This window comes from Carlito syrichta, unplaced genomic scaffold (assembly GCF_000164805.1).
Source record: "Carlito syrichta isolate Samal-C Ts95f unplaced genomic scaffold, Tarsius_syrichta-2.0.1 Scaffold309108, whole genome shotgun sequence".
Taxonomy (NCBI): domain Eukaryota; kingdom Metazoa; phylum Chordata; class Mammalia; order Primates; family Tarsiidae; genus Carlito; species Carlito syrichta.
Genome location: NW_007253204.1, coordinates 156,374 through 167,295, shown reverse-complemented (window position 1 = coordinate 167,295; position 10,922 = coordinate 156,374). Strand labels below are relative to the sequence as shown.

The 10,922-nt window shown below is 46.1% G+C and overlaps 1 pseudogene across 1 annotated transcript in view; it reads right to left on the bottom strand.

The window, feature by feature from the left end:
• LOC103269209 overlaps positions 1–632 on the bottom strand; it is a 7,808-nt pseudogene extending 7,176 nt beyond the window's left edge. The window contains exon 1 of the transcript XR_002482458.1: positions 3–632. The product of XR_002482458.1 is annotated as a 40S ribosomal protein S4-like (transcript). The remainder of the gene's footprint in view (positions 1–2) is intronic.
• Between the last annotated feature and the right edge of the window lie 10,290 nt (positions 633–10,922).

Below are 10,922 nucleotides of genomic sequence, written 5' to 3'. Positions count from 1 at the left end.
GCATCTTTTACATGAACCACATCAAAAGATCCAGGATGTCTTTCTCTGTTGGTGATCACACCAATTCTTCCCAGGTTAGCACCTCCAGTCACCATACACAGGTTACCAGTGTCAAACTTGATAAAATCAGTAATTTTGCCAGCCTCCAAATCAATCTGAATGGTGTCATTCACCTTGATGAGGGGATCAGGGTAGCGGATGGTGCGAGCATCATGAGTCACCAGATGAGGAATTCCTTTTGTGCCCACAAAGATCTTTCTTACTTTGCACAACTTGTACTTAGCCTCCTCAGGTGTGATACGATGAACAGCAAACCGACCCTTGGTGTCGTAGATCAGGAGGAAACTCCAGTCTTGTCAATGCTGATGACATCCATAAACCCAGCAGGGGAGGTTATATCAGTTCGGACCTTGCCATCGATCTTAATGAACTGCTGCATGCAGATCTTTTTACTTCATCTCCAGTCAGAGCATACTTAAGTCTGTTTCTTAGAAAAATGATGAGAGGGAGACACTCGCTCAGCTTGTGGGGACCAGTGGATGACGAGGAGCAAACACACCGGTCAATTTATGCAGCATCCAATGCTTTGGAGCTGCTACCCGCTTCAGATGTTTCTTGGGACCATGAGCCATGGCTGTGCAGGGCATGGAATGAGGGAGTTCTCCCCTTTTGAAAGCTTTTTTCTTTTCCTGTCTTTACTTTTTTAGAGACAAGGTCTTGCTCTATTGTCCAGACTGGAGTGCAGTGGTATAATCTCAGCTAACTAACTATAACCTCACCTCCCAGGCTCAAGCAATCCTCCTTCCTCAGCCTCCCAAGTAGCTGGGACTATGGGTGTATACCACCACACCCAGCTAACTTCATTTTTTTGTAAAGAGAATGTCTTGCTATGCTGCTCAGTCTTGAACTCCTGGGCTCAAGTGATTTTTCTGACTTGGCCTCCCAAATTGCTAGGATTACAGGCATTAGCCACTGTGCCTGGCCTAGTTTTCTCTTTTTAAAATGTAGATAATAATAATAATAATAATAATAATAATATCTACATTGTATGCTTCCTATGAATTATAAAATATAATGCTTTAAAAGTTCAGCACAGTGCTAGGTCCATTGTAAGTGCTTAGTTCATGTTGACTGCTATTATTATTATTATTATTTTCACCATTTCTCAATTGTACATCTGCCCACGTTCTTACCTTTCTCGAGGATATTATCAACTGGCTTGCTGGGCTGAAAAAAAAAAAGGCTCGTATACAAAACATTTATCAATTCTGGTGGTGTAAATACTCCCACCATGACCAATTGAAAGCTCACAACGTGATGACATTGAACATGAAGTTAAGAAGAGTCAATGTGTTGGTGCAAGCTGTCTCAGGCACTGCCAAGAAGTTCCCTTTGCTGTGAAGTCCTGAGTGTGCCACTTCTGCCTTAGCTGAAACTGGTAAAAATGAAGGGCTGTGTGCAAAAGACCCTGCTGTAATTGCTACCTCATGCTGCAAGGGGCAGCTGGTTTTTGCAGTTTTGCAGTCTGCATATATTCATAGCTGATGCAGGAAATGGGAATTGTAGCCTCAAATTACCATCATTGGGAACCCAGAGCAGAAGCGATTATCAAAGGGCAGAGATGTCTCCAGCCTGTTAATATTTACCATTTGCCATGGACCGCATGAAAGGGTGTGATGCCTCTGAAGCCACTGCTGTCTCTTTTGCTGGTTCCGGTTTTCTTCTGCTTTTTTTTTTTTTTTTGGTCATAGAGAAAGGCAGGCATATGTCATGAAATAAGTCTTGGAGCCAGATTGTCTGGAATCAAATCCCAGCACGACTACTTAACAAGATCTGCGTGACCTTGGGTAAGTTACCCAACCTCTCTGGTGCAGTTTGCGCCTCTGTAAAATGCACATGCTAATAAATACATTGCAGAGTGTTTTGAGATTTAGACATAACATATGTCATATTCTTAGGAAAGGGTCAGAAGTAGGAAAAGAAGCTCAGTGAAGGGGAGCTCAATGTCTTACTATTCCTGGGAAGAAAGCACTCCCCAAATGGCTTTTCTGAAGTCCTTCATCCGGGAGTTTATATGCTCACTGGGAAGCTGGCCTCACTCATACAGGTGAGGAGAGTGGGCAGTCTTTATAATGGCAAGTTTCAAATGTTTTATTTCCTCCTCAAAGTGATCTGTCTACATAAAGAAATATTAAGTTCTTTCCTATAAACTCATTATGTGATTTTTTTCTTAAACCAGATTCAGAGATTTACCAGATTCAAATATATTTGGGATGTTTTGATTTAAAACATAAGCTGGATGGTTACATGGCCTTTAGAAGCCTGGCTATAAGATAGATAGGAAAAACTCTAAGATGGTGGAGACACAAAATGGAAGGTGCCAGAATGTTTGGGGTCCCACCCGAGGAGAAAGTAGCCTGACCAGCAATATTCACTGCGGACTTGCTGTGAGTGAGAAACAAACCTCTTTTGTATGAAGTCACTGAGTTTTGCGCTGTTTCTGTAATATCTGCTAATGTCAGGCAACCTTGATGAATACATCATATAAAAAAAATGCACATTGGGAAGCCTGGGAACTCAAGGAGATGATTGATCATATTCCAGAGTAGCTCAGATGAGGTACAAGAAGTTCTCCATGTCACTGTTGTTGTTTAAGGCATCTCAGCGGCAGCAAGAAGACCTGGACAGAGGAAACCTGACCAGCAATATTCATTGCAAAGAAAGCATCCATACTAAGGGCTACCAGAAAGACAGAAACCTAAGAAGCAGCAACCCCACCACCTCCTCTTTCTCACCAGGCCTCTGCTCATTCACTTCATCTTTCTCTCTTCCTGGAGGCCAGGAACACATAGAACCTGTTTATGCATGAAAAAACAGAGGTGTACTTTCAAATTGCTACTGACCCCCAAGCTCTTTCTAACATGTGAAGATCTGCCTATCCTTTTGTTGCCTCTCCTTGTTGCCTGGGCTGTATTCTTCAAGTCCTGAGGTTATCACCCAAGATTGCTGTTGTCTCCTGGATGCTTGTTCTCTACAGTTCATTCATTGCCAAGCCCTATGCAAATTTTCACCTGAACCCCTCTTCCTAATGTCCATGACTGCCACCTCTGTGAGCCTTAGAGCCTTCTCACCTGGACAGCTGCATCCACCTCCTCAATGCCTCCCTGCCTCTGGCATCCCCCTCCCATCTCTTCTCACCCAGAGACCCTGCAGGCTGCATTTTCCAGTGTCCCTCTGAAGCACAGTTTTCCCAACTCCTCACAAGTCTGCTTGAAAACTTTCCACATTTTTATTGGACTTGACCCTGAATTGTCGATGATTTTCTAATGGAATCAGAGCATCCTTTGTTCTAAAGTTTTTTTCGTTGTTTTCTTTCCATGGGATTGTAGGAAACATCTCCCATCAGGCACACCCTACTGTTTTTGTGAAAATTATAGGCTGCAAATAACCACTTAAGTCAACTGCCAGACGAGGTACTCTCTTCAGAGGGACAATTCCAGCTGTTGAACAAGTTTATGGGCTTTATTTTTGGAGCAAAGAGTTCATCAAGTGAAGAACAAAATTTTCCAGGTGCTCCAACTCCATTCCTATCATAAAGTATGTATATGTCTCTAAGTGGGCTACTCCTTTCAAGATCAAATTTATGACTCCAATGCCTATTTACCCCTCTCTCTGTTGACTTCCTGGGGCCCTTTCTTCAGCCTTACAGTTAACACTTTGGGAAACACACAGAAAGAAACAAATACAAGAGACAAGAGAGAGGGCCTGAGAAAGAGACAGTCTCCATCTGGCTCCTCCTGAGGCATGACTTTTCCCTGCCTCAGGTTCCATGAGCTGATGCCTTCTCATGGGGATACTTCCTGGCTTAAGCCAGGATGTTTCCTCAATCCAAGCAGTCTCAACTGAGACCCAGTACAAGACCAGCTTCCTCCCTTTATTAACACCTGTCTGGAGAAGAAGGTGCTTCAAAAGAGGTACCCAAGGTCTGTGCTCAAATCACATCTGCCCCTTGTACCTAGGGCAACCTGCCTTTCCATAAAGCATTCTGGACACACCTGAAGAGCACATGAAGTGTGTTCACCTGTTCTCTTCTCCAGATCCCCATGTCCCTCAAATGCCCTCATGTCTCACTCTGCAAAGCATCTAGGGATGCCTAGACCACTCCCATCAGCTGCCATTCAGGGAGGCCCTAGGGTAGACCTTGCCCAGCCTTAGGCAAACCCATCAAAACTCATCCATCCCCTGCTCCCCTTCCACCAAATCCTACAGTGAGCTGATCTGACAAACTAAGTTACATTTTGGGATTAATGAACAGTAATTGCTCAGCACGAACTAATAACTTGCTATTCAAAATATGGCCCACAGACCAGTAGCAGGTTTAGAAAGGCCCACCCCAGACCTTCTGCACTGCAATTTGCATGTGACCAAGACCCATAGGTGATTCAAATGCCCATTAAAAATCTGCAAAGCACCCATCTAGTAGATCTTTAACTCTTTCAGCAGCATCATGACTCTCAGTACTAGGCATTTCATGGTGCTGATGTCAGTCGTTTGGCATTTCACACTTTTGCAAAGCGTTTTCACAAATATGAACCTGCGTGGTTTTTTGTTTGTTTGTTTTTTGAGTTGGAGTCTCACTCTGTCACCCAGACTGGAGTGCAGTGGCCACTCCCGGCCACCGTAGCCTCGACCTGCTGGGCTCCGGTGATCCTTCCGCCTCAGCCTTCCAAGTAGCTGGAACTACAGGCATGCACTACCACACTTGGCTAATTTTTTGGTTTATTGTAGAGATGACATCTCGCCAAGTTGGCTAGGCGGGTCTCGAACTCGTGGGTTCAGGCAATCCACTCACCTCAGCCTCCCAAAGCGTGGGATTACAGGCTGAGCCTCCGAGCCCGACTTGAACCTGTGTGGTTATCAGAGCAGTTAGACTCAGCTCCTGGAGGCACCAGGGGCCCCGCTGGCTCCTCCCCACAGCCCCAGCTCAGGCCTGGCATTGGACAATTGTTCAATTAGTAGCTGAACAGGTAAATAAAGGTAGAAGCCCTGAGAGAGACAGGACAGGGGACGTTATCTTCATTTTGCACATGCTCATATAGGTCAAGACCGACTCCAGGTTAGCCCCTAAGTGGCAGGGGGCGTGCTCAACCCCAGGCTTCTAACTTTTCATCTCTGAATGACTAAAATCAGTTCTTAAGGGGAGAAAGTTTGTTGAGGCCCAGTAGCAGGGAGATTTGAGTCTTCCCCCTCATCATGCCCTGTGGACTCTGATTTCAAATTCTAAAGGGAGGCCCTGTGTATAATGACCTTCTTGCTCTGGAGGGCAGAGAGCATGGGGCCCTCCCCCTAGGAACCTCTGTGAGTTGGTCCTGGTGAGAAACCACGCAGGGAGCTGTTCCAGGGGATGGGAACACTTGCTCCTCATCCCCCACATCCCCACCTCGCCAGGCCGGAGTGGGAGGAAGCAGCCACAAAGGCTGGGGCAGAAGCACCGGTGGATGTGAGGCAGAGCTTATTGAGAATGGTTTCCAGGTTGTGAGGCTTATGAAGTTGGAATCAGTTACCCCGGGCCCCACCTTCCCCATGGGCACTGGGCTCTGGCCATCCACCTGGAGCCGGTTAGGTGTGGCCAGAGTCCAGAGAGGCACACTGCTGAGGGGCTCACATGCCCCACAGTGAGACCAACAGATGGGCACATCCATCCGGAAGGGCAGAGGCCCCAGTGCAGAAATCCTGGATTTCAGGAATGTGCCAGGCTCCCTGGGGATACTGCAAAGACAGAAGCGGATGAGAGCTTTGCAGCTCCACAGACTCCTCCAGCCCCGGCCCTGGCCTTCAAAAAGACATGATCCTTTTAGGGGGGAAGGAACAGGGAGGGCAGGTGTCTGTTCCCATGCAGTGCCCCTCTGCCATGTTCCACAGTCAGAGCCTACCCTCCAGTGATGTCCTGCAGTCCCTTCAGCCTGTGGCCCGCCGGAAGCTCGGCCCACCATCTCGGGCTTGCAGTGGAGGCCAAGAGGGGTGAGGCCACTCAGGGCATGGGCAGTTTGGTGAGGACAGGATCCAGGGTGTCTCCCCTGTACCTTCACCTGCACTTTGACTTAGATGCCCTGGCTGTGAAAAGCAGGCAGGCAAAGGTAACGATGTTAGTGAAACTTAACACGCTAAGCATTTCCTGTTCCAAACACTCTTCTAAGTACTTTATACACATTAAATCATTTCACCCCCACCCAACCCTAGGAGATAGGAAGCTCCTGTTATTATCCCATTTTACAGGTGGAGCAAAGGAAGCACAAAATAGCCATGTAATTGCCCAAAGTCACACCAGTGAATGGAAAAGTTCTATGACCCTGTAAAAGAGCAGTAAGGAGATCTGTGCAAAGGTGACATGTGACTATTCTGCTCGGTGCTCAGGGCTCAGGCCTGGGGCCTGAGAGTGAGGACATGGAGAGAGGATGCTAAGGGGTGGGCTGGTGAGTCTGAGCCTCACCCTGGAACAAAGGGGAGTCCCTGAGGGGAGGAAAGAATCTTCCCCACAGTTCAGGCAAGCAGCCTTGGGGCCTGATTGGAGAGGCAGGAGACTGGAGGCCTGGAGGCTCTAGAAGGCATCTCATTAGGGCAGATGTGGGGAGATGAGGGTTGAACTGGGGCAGAGACAGTGGGGTTGAGTGGATGGGCCATGTCTGAAAAGAACAGCAGAGTTGCACTTGATAGAACCTGGCTGCTGATCCAATATTTACAATGAGTTCCTTGTCTAGGGTGGGGTTCTGGTACAGAATGAGCACTTCACTGTTAGTCTCTTCTGTGTATGAGCCATGTGAGTCACTAGGCAAGGGAATGAAGTGGGTTGGGGTTGTGTTCAGCTCCTGGGTTGGCCCAGTCAGGGTGGGATGACTCTCCTCAGCAAGACCAGTGAAGTTGTGGGTGTGCCTTGGGATGGCTCCCATTGACTTTGGCGGCCTTTTCCACCCTCAGCCCCCACTCCCTGCATGGTCTGAGCCATTGTCCCTTCCTAGGCTGTGATGGACTCTTGCAGCTGCTGGGTGGACTGCTGCCCAGGAGTGGGTAGGGAGGCTGTGACTGGCCAGAGGTGACTTCACCTCTCAAGACTGTCTCCAAAGCCCTGGGGGATGGATGAAATGTTTGGGCACCAGGGTGTTGGCATGTAAAAGGGCATTTGTAGTCGAAAACAAATTTCTTAAATTACTAATCCATCAGTTCTACGCTAATGCCTCCTGAAAGGAAACTTGCAACTTGGATAACATAGCTTTTCTCTCTGTACTTGTAATTAGGAAGCTGGGCCTCATTAAAGCTGTTTCCTGTGTTGCTAAGCTGGAGACCTGGATTGACCAAGGTGTGACTTTCTGAGGCTCAAATCAGGTTTACATGCCCTTTCTGTGAGGTAGTCCTGTTTCTCTGGGCTGTGGGGCTCCCGTTTTTTATTTCCTGGCTTTTACTTGGAACAAGTAGATTCCTCTGAGGCTTGATTCTTTTATTCCTAGCACTAATGGTGCCAGATACCCAGAAATGCAGTTTCCTAAGGTAGGGTTGGCATTTCAAGGCTTTGTGATGTCTGTAGCTTGTCGCCTGGTGGTATGTTTCTACCTTGTGAAAGAACGCTCATCGACAAAGCATTTTGGTCAGTCTCCCTTTTCCCAAGATGGAGGCTGCTTTCTACAGGAAAAAGTGAACCTCACTCTTACAAGACCCCAGTTCCAGGACATCCAGCAGGATCCCTGTCAGAGGAGAGAATCAGTGCTGAGTACAGCCACTGAGAAAACTGGCAGAAAACTGCTCAACTCCACAGCCCTCTCCACCATGCACATGGCTGATACATTGGCTTAAGACAGCTGGGTTTTGATAAGAATCTTTACATGAGCCAGCAGGTACATGGTGATCTGGCTTTCAAGAAGAGGGTGAGCCCATTGCTGACCTGAGCTCCTTCAGAATCTTCTGTAATGCCACAGAGGGTAGGTAAAACCTCTCTGAGGGACCAACCATACTCTGATCTCATTAATGATCATTCCTTTATACCTTAGTGTGAGTGAGCCTGACATTTCCAAGCCTCTCTATGGTGGATGATTGACTTTGTTTCTTCTTTAAGAGGTTTCAGGCATCTGGGAGCCAGTGTGGGGGCAAACAGAGGACTCGTGTTCAACAAGGAGTCTTTCCTAATAAAAAGGCAACCTCTGATCCTAGCTATGTAAGTGGTCAATTAGGCACAGGCAGTGTGTCTGACTGTGAGCTATGGAAAGCTCAGAACTAGGAAGGATGGCTTTTGAGACCACTTGTCCCAAGCTCCTGCCAGCATAACATCCCCCCATAGCAGAGTTTTTTAGCTTTTTTGCCTCCTGAAGGAGCCTATTTCAACTCCTCCTCCCCCAATTATCCCTTCCCATAAAATGTCAATACCACAAATATACTGTTTATGTACTGTGGCCCTCTGGAGGGCAAAGCCATATAATAGCTAACATTTTTTGATTCCCCCAAGCACAAATTTTTGTCCTGTCAAGGGTGATATCACCCTCCTTGAAAAGCATGCTCCAAGCACGTTCCTGATCAGTAGCTATCCAACTTCTGTTAAATGTCACTAGCATCAGGGAGCTCACTACCTGTTCCTCGGGCAGCCAAGTCCACCCAAAGGTGGCCAGCTCTGGTAAGAAACTGGTCTCCTGTAGCTCCCTATTCACCCCCCCACCCCGGCCCTGTGGTCGCAAACAGCATGTTGCCTATTTCCTCTGTTCTATCAGCCCATGAGCAAATAGTGAGTGATCACTGATACCACACCTGTACCCCACTTGAAGGTGTCACCCTGGGCTGCCTTGAGCTAGGGCAGGTCCATCCCCAGAGCAGATGCTGAGATCTTTGTGAGCAATGTAGTGGGTTGAATTGCGTCTCCAAAAGTTAAGTTGGAATCCTAACCTCCATTAGCTGTGGATGTGACTTTATTTGGAAATAAGTTCTTTGAAGATGTAATTAGCTAAGATGAGGTTGTATTGGATTAGGGTGGACTCTAAATCCAATAACTGATGTCCTTAGGAAAAAGAAAAAGGGAGGCTCAAACACTGACACACACAAACACTCAGGGAATAAAGTCATTTGACAATGGAGGCAGAGCTTGGAGTGACATAGCAGCCAGGCAAGGAACTTCAAGGACCAGCAGGACTTTTCCCCAAAACCTTGAAAGGAAACCTAACTTTAACCCTAACACTGACCTTAACCCTAACCCTAACTCTTGCCCTTATCCTAACCCTGCTAACACCTTGATTTCAGACTTTTAGTCTTCAGAACTGTGTGAGAATACATTTCTGTTGTTTTGATTGACTTAGTTGTGGTATGTTCCTAGGTCAGCACACCTAGGAAACTAATAAAAGCAGGTAAAAGGAAAGATCAGGTATAGGGCCTCTCTCCTGTCCATCTATCTCCCAGCTCACGGCCACATATGTAAAATTTAAAAGGTCAATTTCCGGCACACTTCATCAACAAAGGTATCTGCATAATGAACATTTGTATACCTAACCCTGAGTTGTACCCCACATCTTTAAAATAAAAGATTAAAAAAAAATTTTAAGTAAATTTCTTAGAAATAAATTGTGGAGTCTGAGACCCTGATAAGGAATTGACCTTAGGTTTGAAGGGGGTGGGGTGGAGGCTGGCTGAGTCCCCACGGCTCCCTAACAGGCTTTTCTTTACAGACCCCTCTAGAATCTTTACTGCTTCTACCCTTGATGACAAATAATAAACAGGCCCTAGGCTCAAGTAACAACGGCTTTCCCTCTCATCAACCCTGCAAGTCGATGGTGAGGAAATGGGGTTAGAGGGCTGATATAGCTCATCTCAGACCAAACAGGTAACAGTAATCTGAGAAGAAACTCTCTCTTTGAAAACCACCATTAATCTTTTCGTGCCTCAACTGTTTCTTCTGTAAGATGTGGATAACAGTAGTGCTCATCTCTAGGTTGAAATGAAAACTAGAGAAGGGTTTAGCACCATGTCTGGTACATAGTAATAATAAGTGTTGGCTATTACTAGAATAATTTTAATTGTAAAAAGAAAATTATTCTGTTAAAAAGAACAGCCTTGGAATGCTACTCAGCAATTAAAGGAACAAACTATTCATACACACAACAACTTGGATGACCCTCAAGGGAATGATGCCGCCTGAAAAAGCTGATTCCAGAAGGTTGCGTACTGTCTGATTCCATTTATACAATGTTTTTGAAGTAGCAAAATGTTAGAAATGAAGCACAGATTAGTGGTTGCCAGAGGCGAGGGGTGGAAGGAAAATGAGTACGATTTTAAAAGGGCAAAGGGCACTTTGGAGCTATGGAGCTGCTCTGTGTCTTGACTGCGGTGTTGGGTCATGAACCTGCACGTGTGTTAAAACTGTATTGAACTGAACATGAACACATGCACACACGTGCACTCCCCCTACACACCCACACACGAGTAAAAGTAAAACTGGGGAGATGTGAACAGGATCAGTGGATTGTGTGAATGAGATCATCCTGGTTGTGATATTATACTGTAGTTTATAGGACGTTGTTGTTGAAGGAAGCTGGGTAACTACACAGGATCTCTCTGTATTATTTCTTACAAGTGCATAAGAATCCATAAATATCTCAAAATAAAACATTTAATTTAAAAAAGAGCTAACCATGAAAGTAGAAATGTAAACAAAGTAAAGTGATTGAAGAGGCTGTGTTTTCATTTTACAAATCCAAGACCTATTTTTCCCATTGGGCTTCTTGTAGGGCCCACTCTCTTATTGTCTTCAGTCAGGTTAACTTAAAAGATGTGCATTTGAGCCCACTTGTATAACAAAGGCAATGAGAAAGAGAGAGAGAGAGAGAGAATATTTGTCTCTCTCTCTCTCTTTCTCTCTCTCTCTGTGTGTGTGTGTGTGTGTGTGTGTGTGTGTG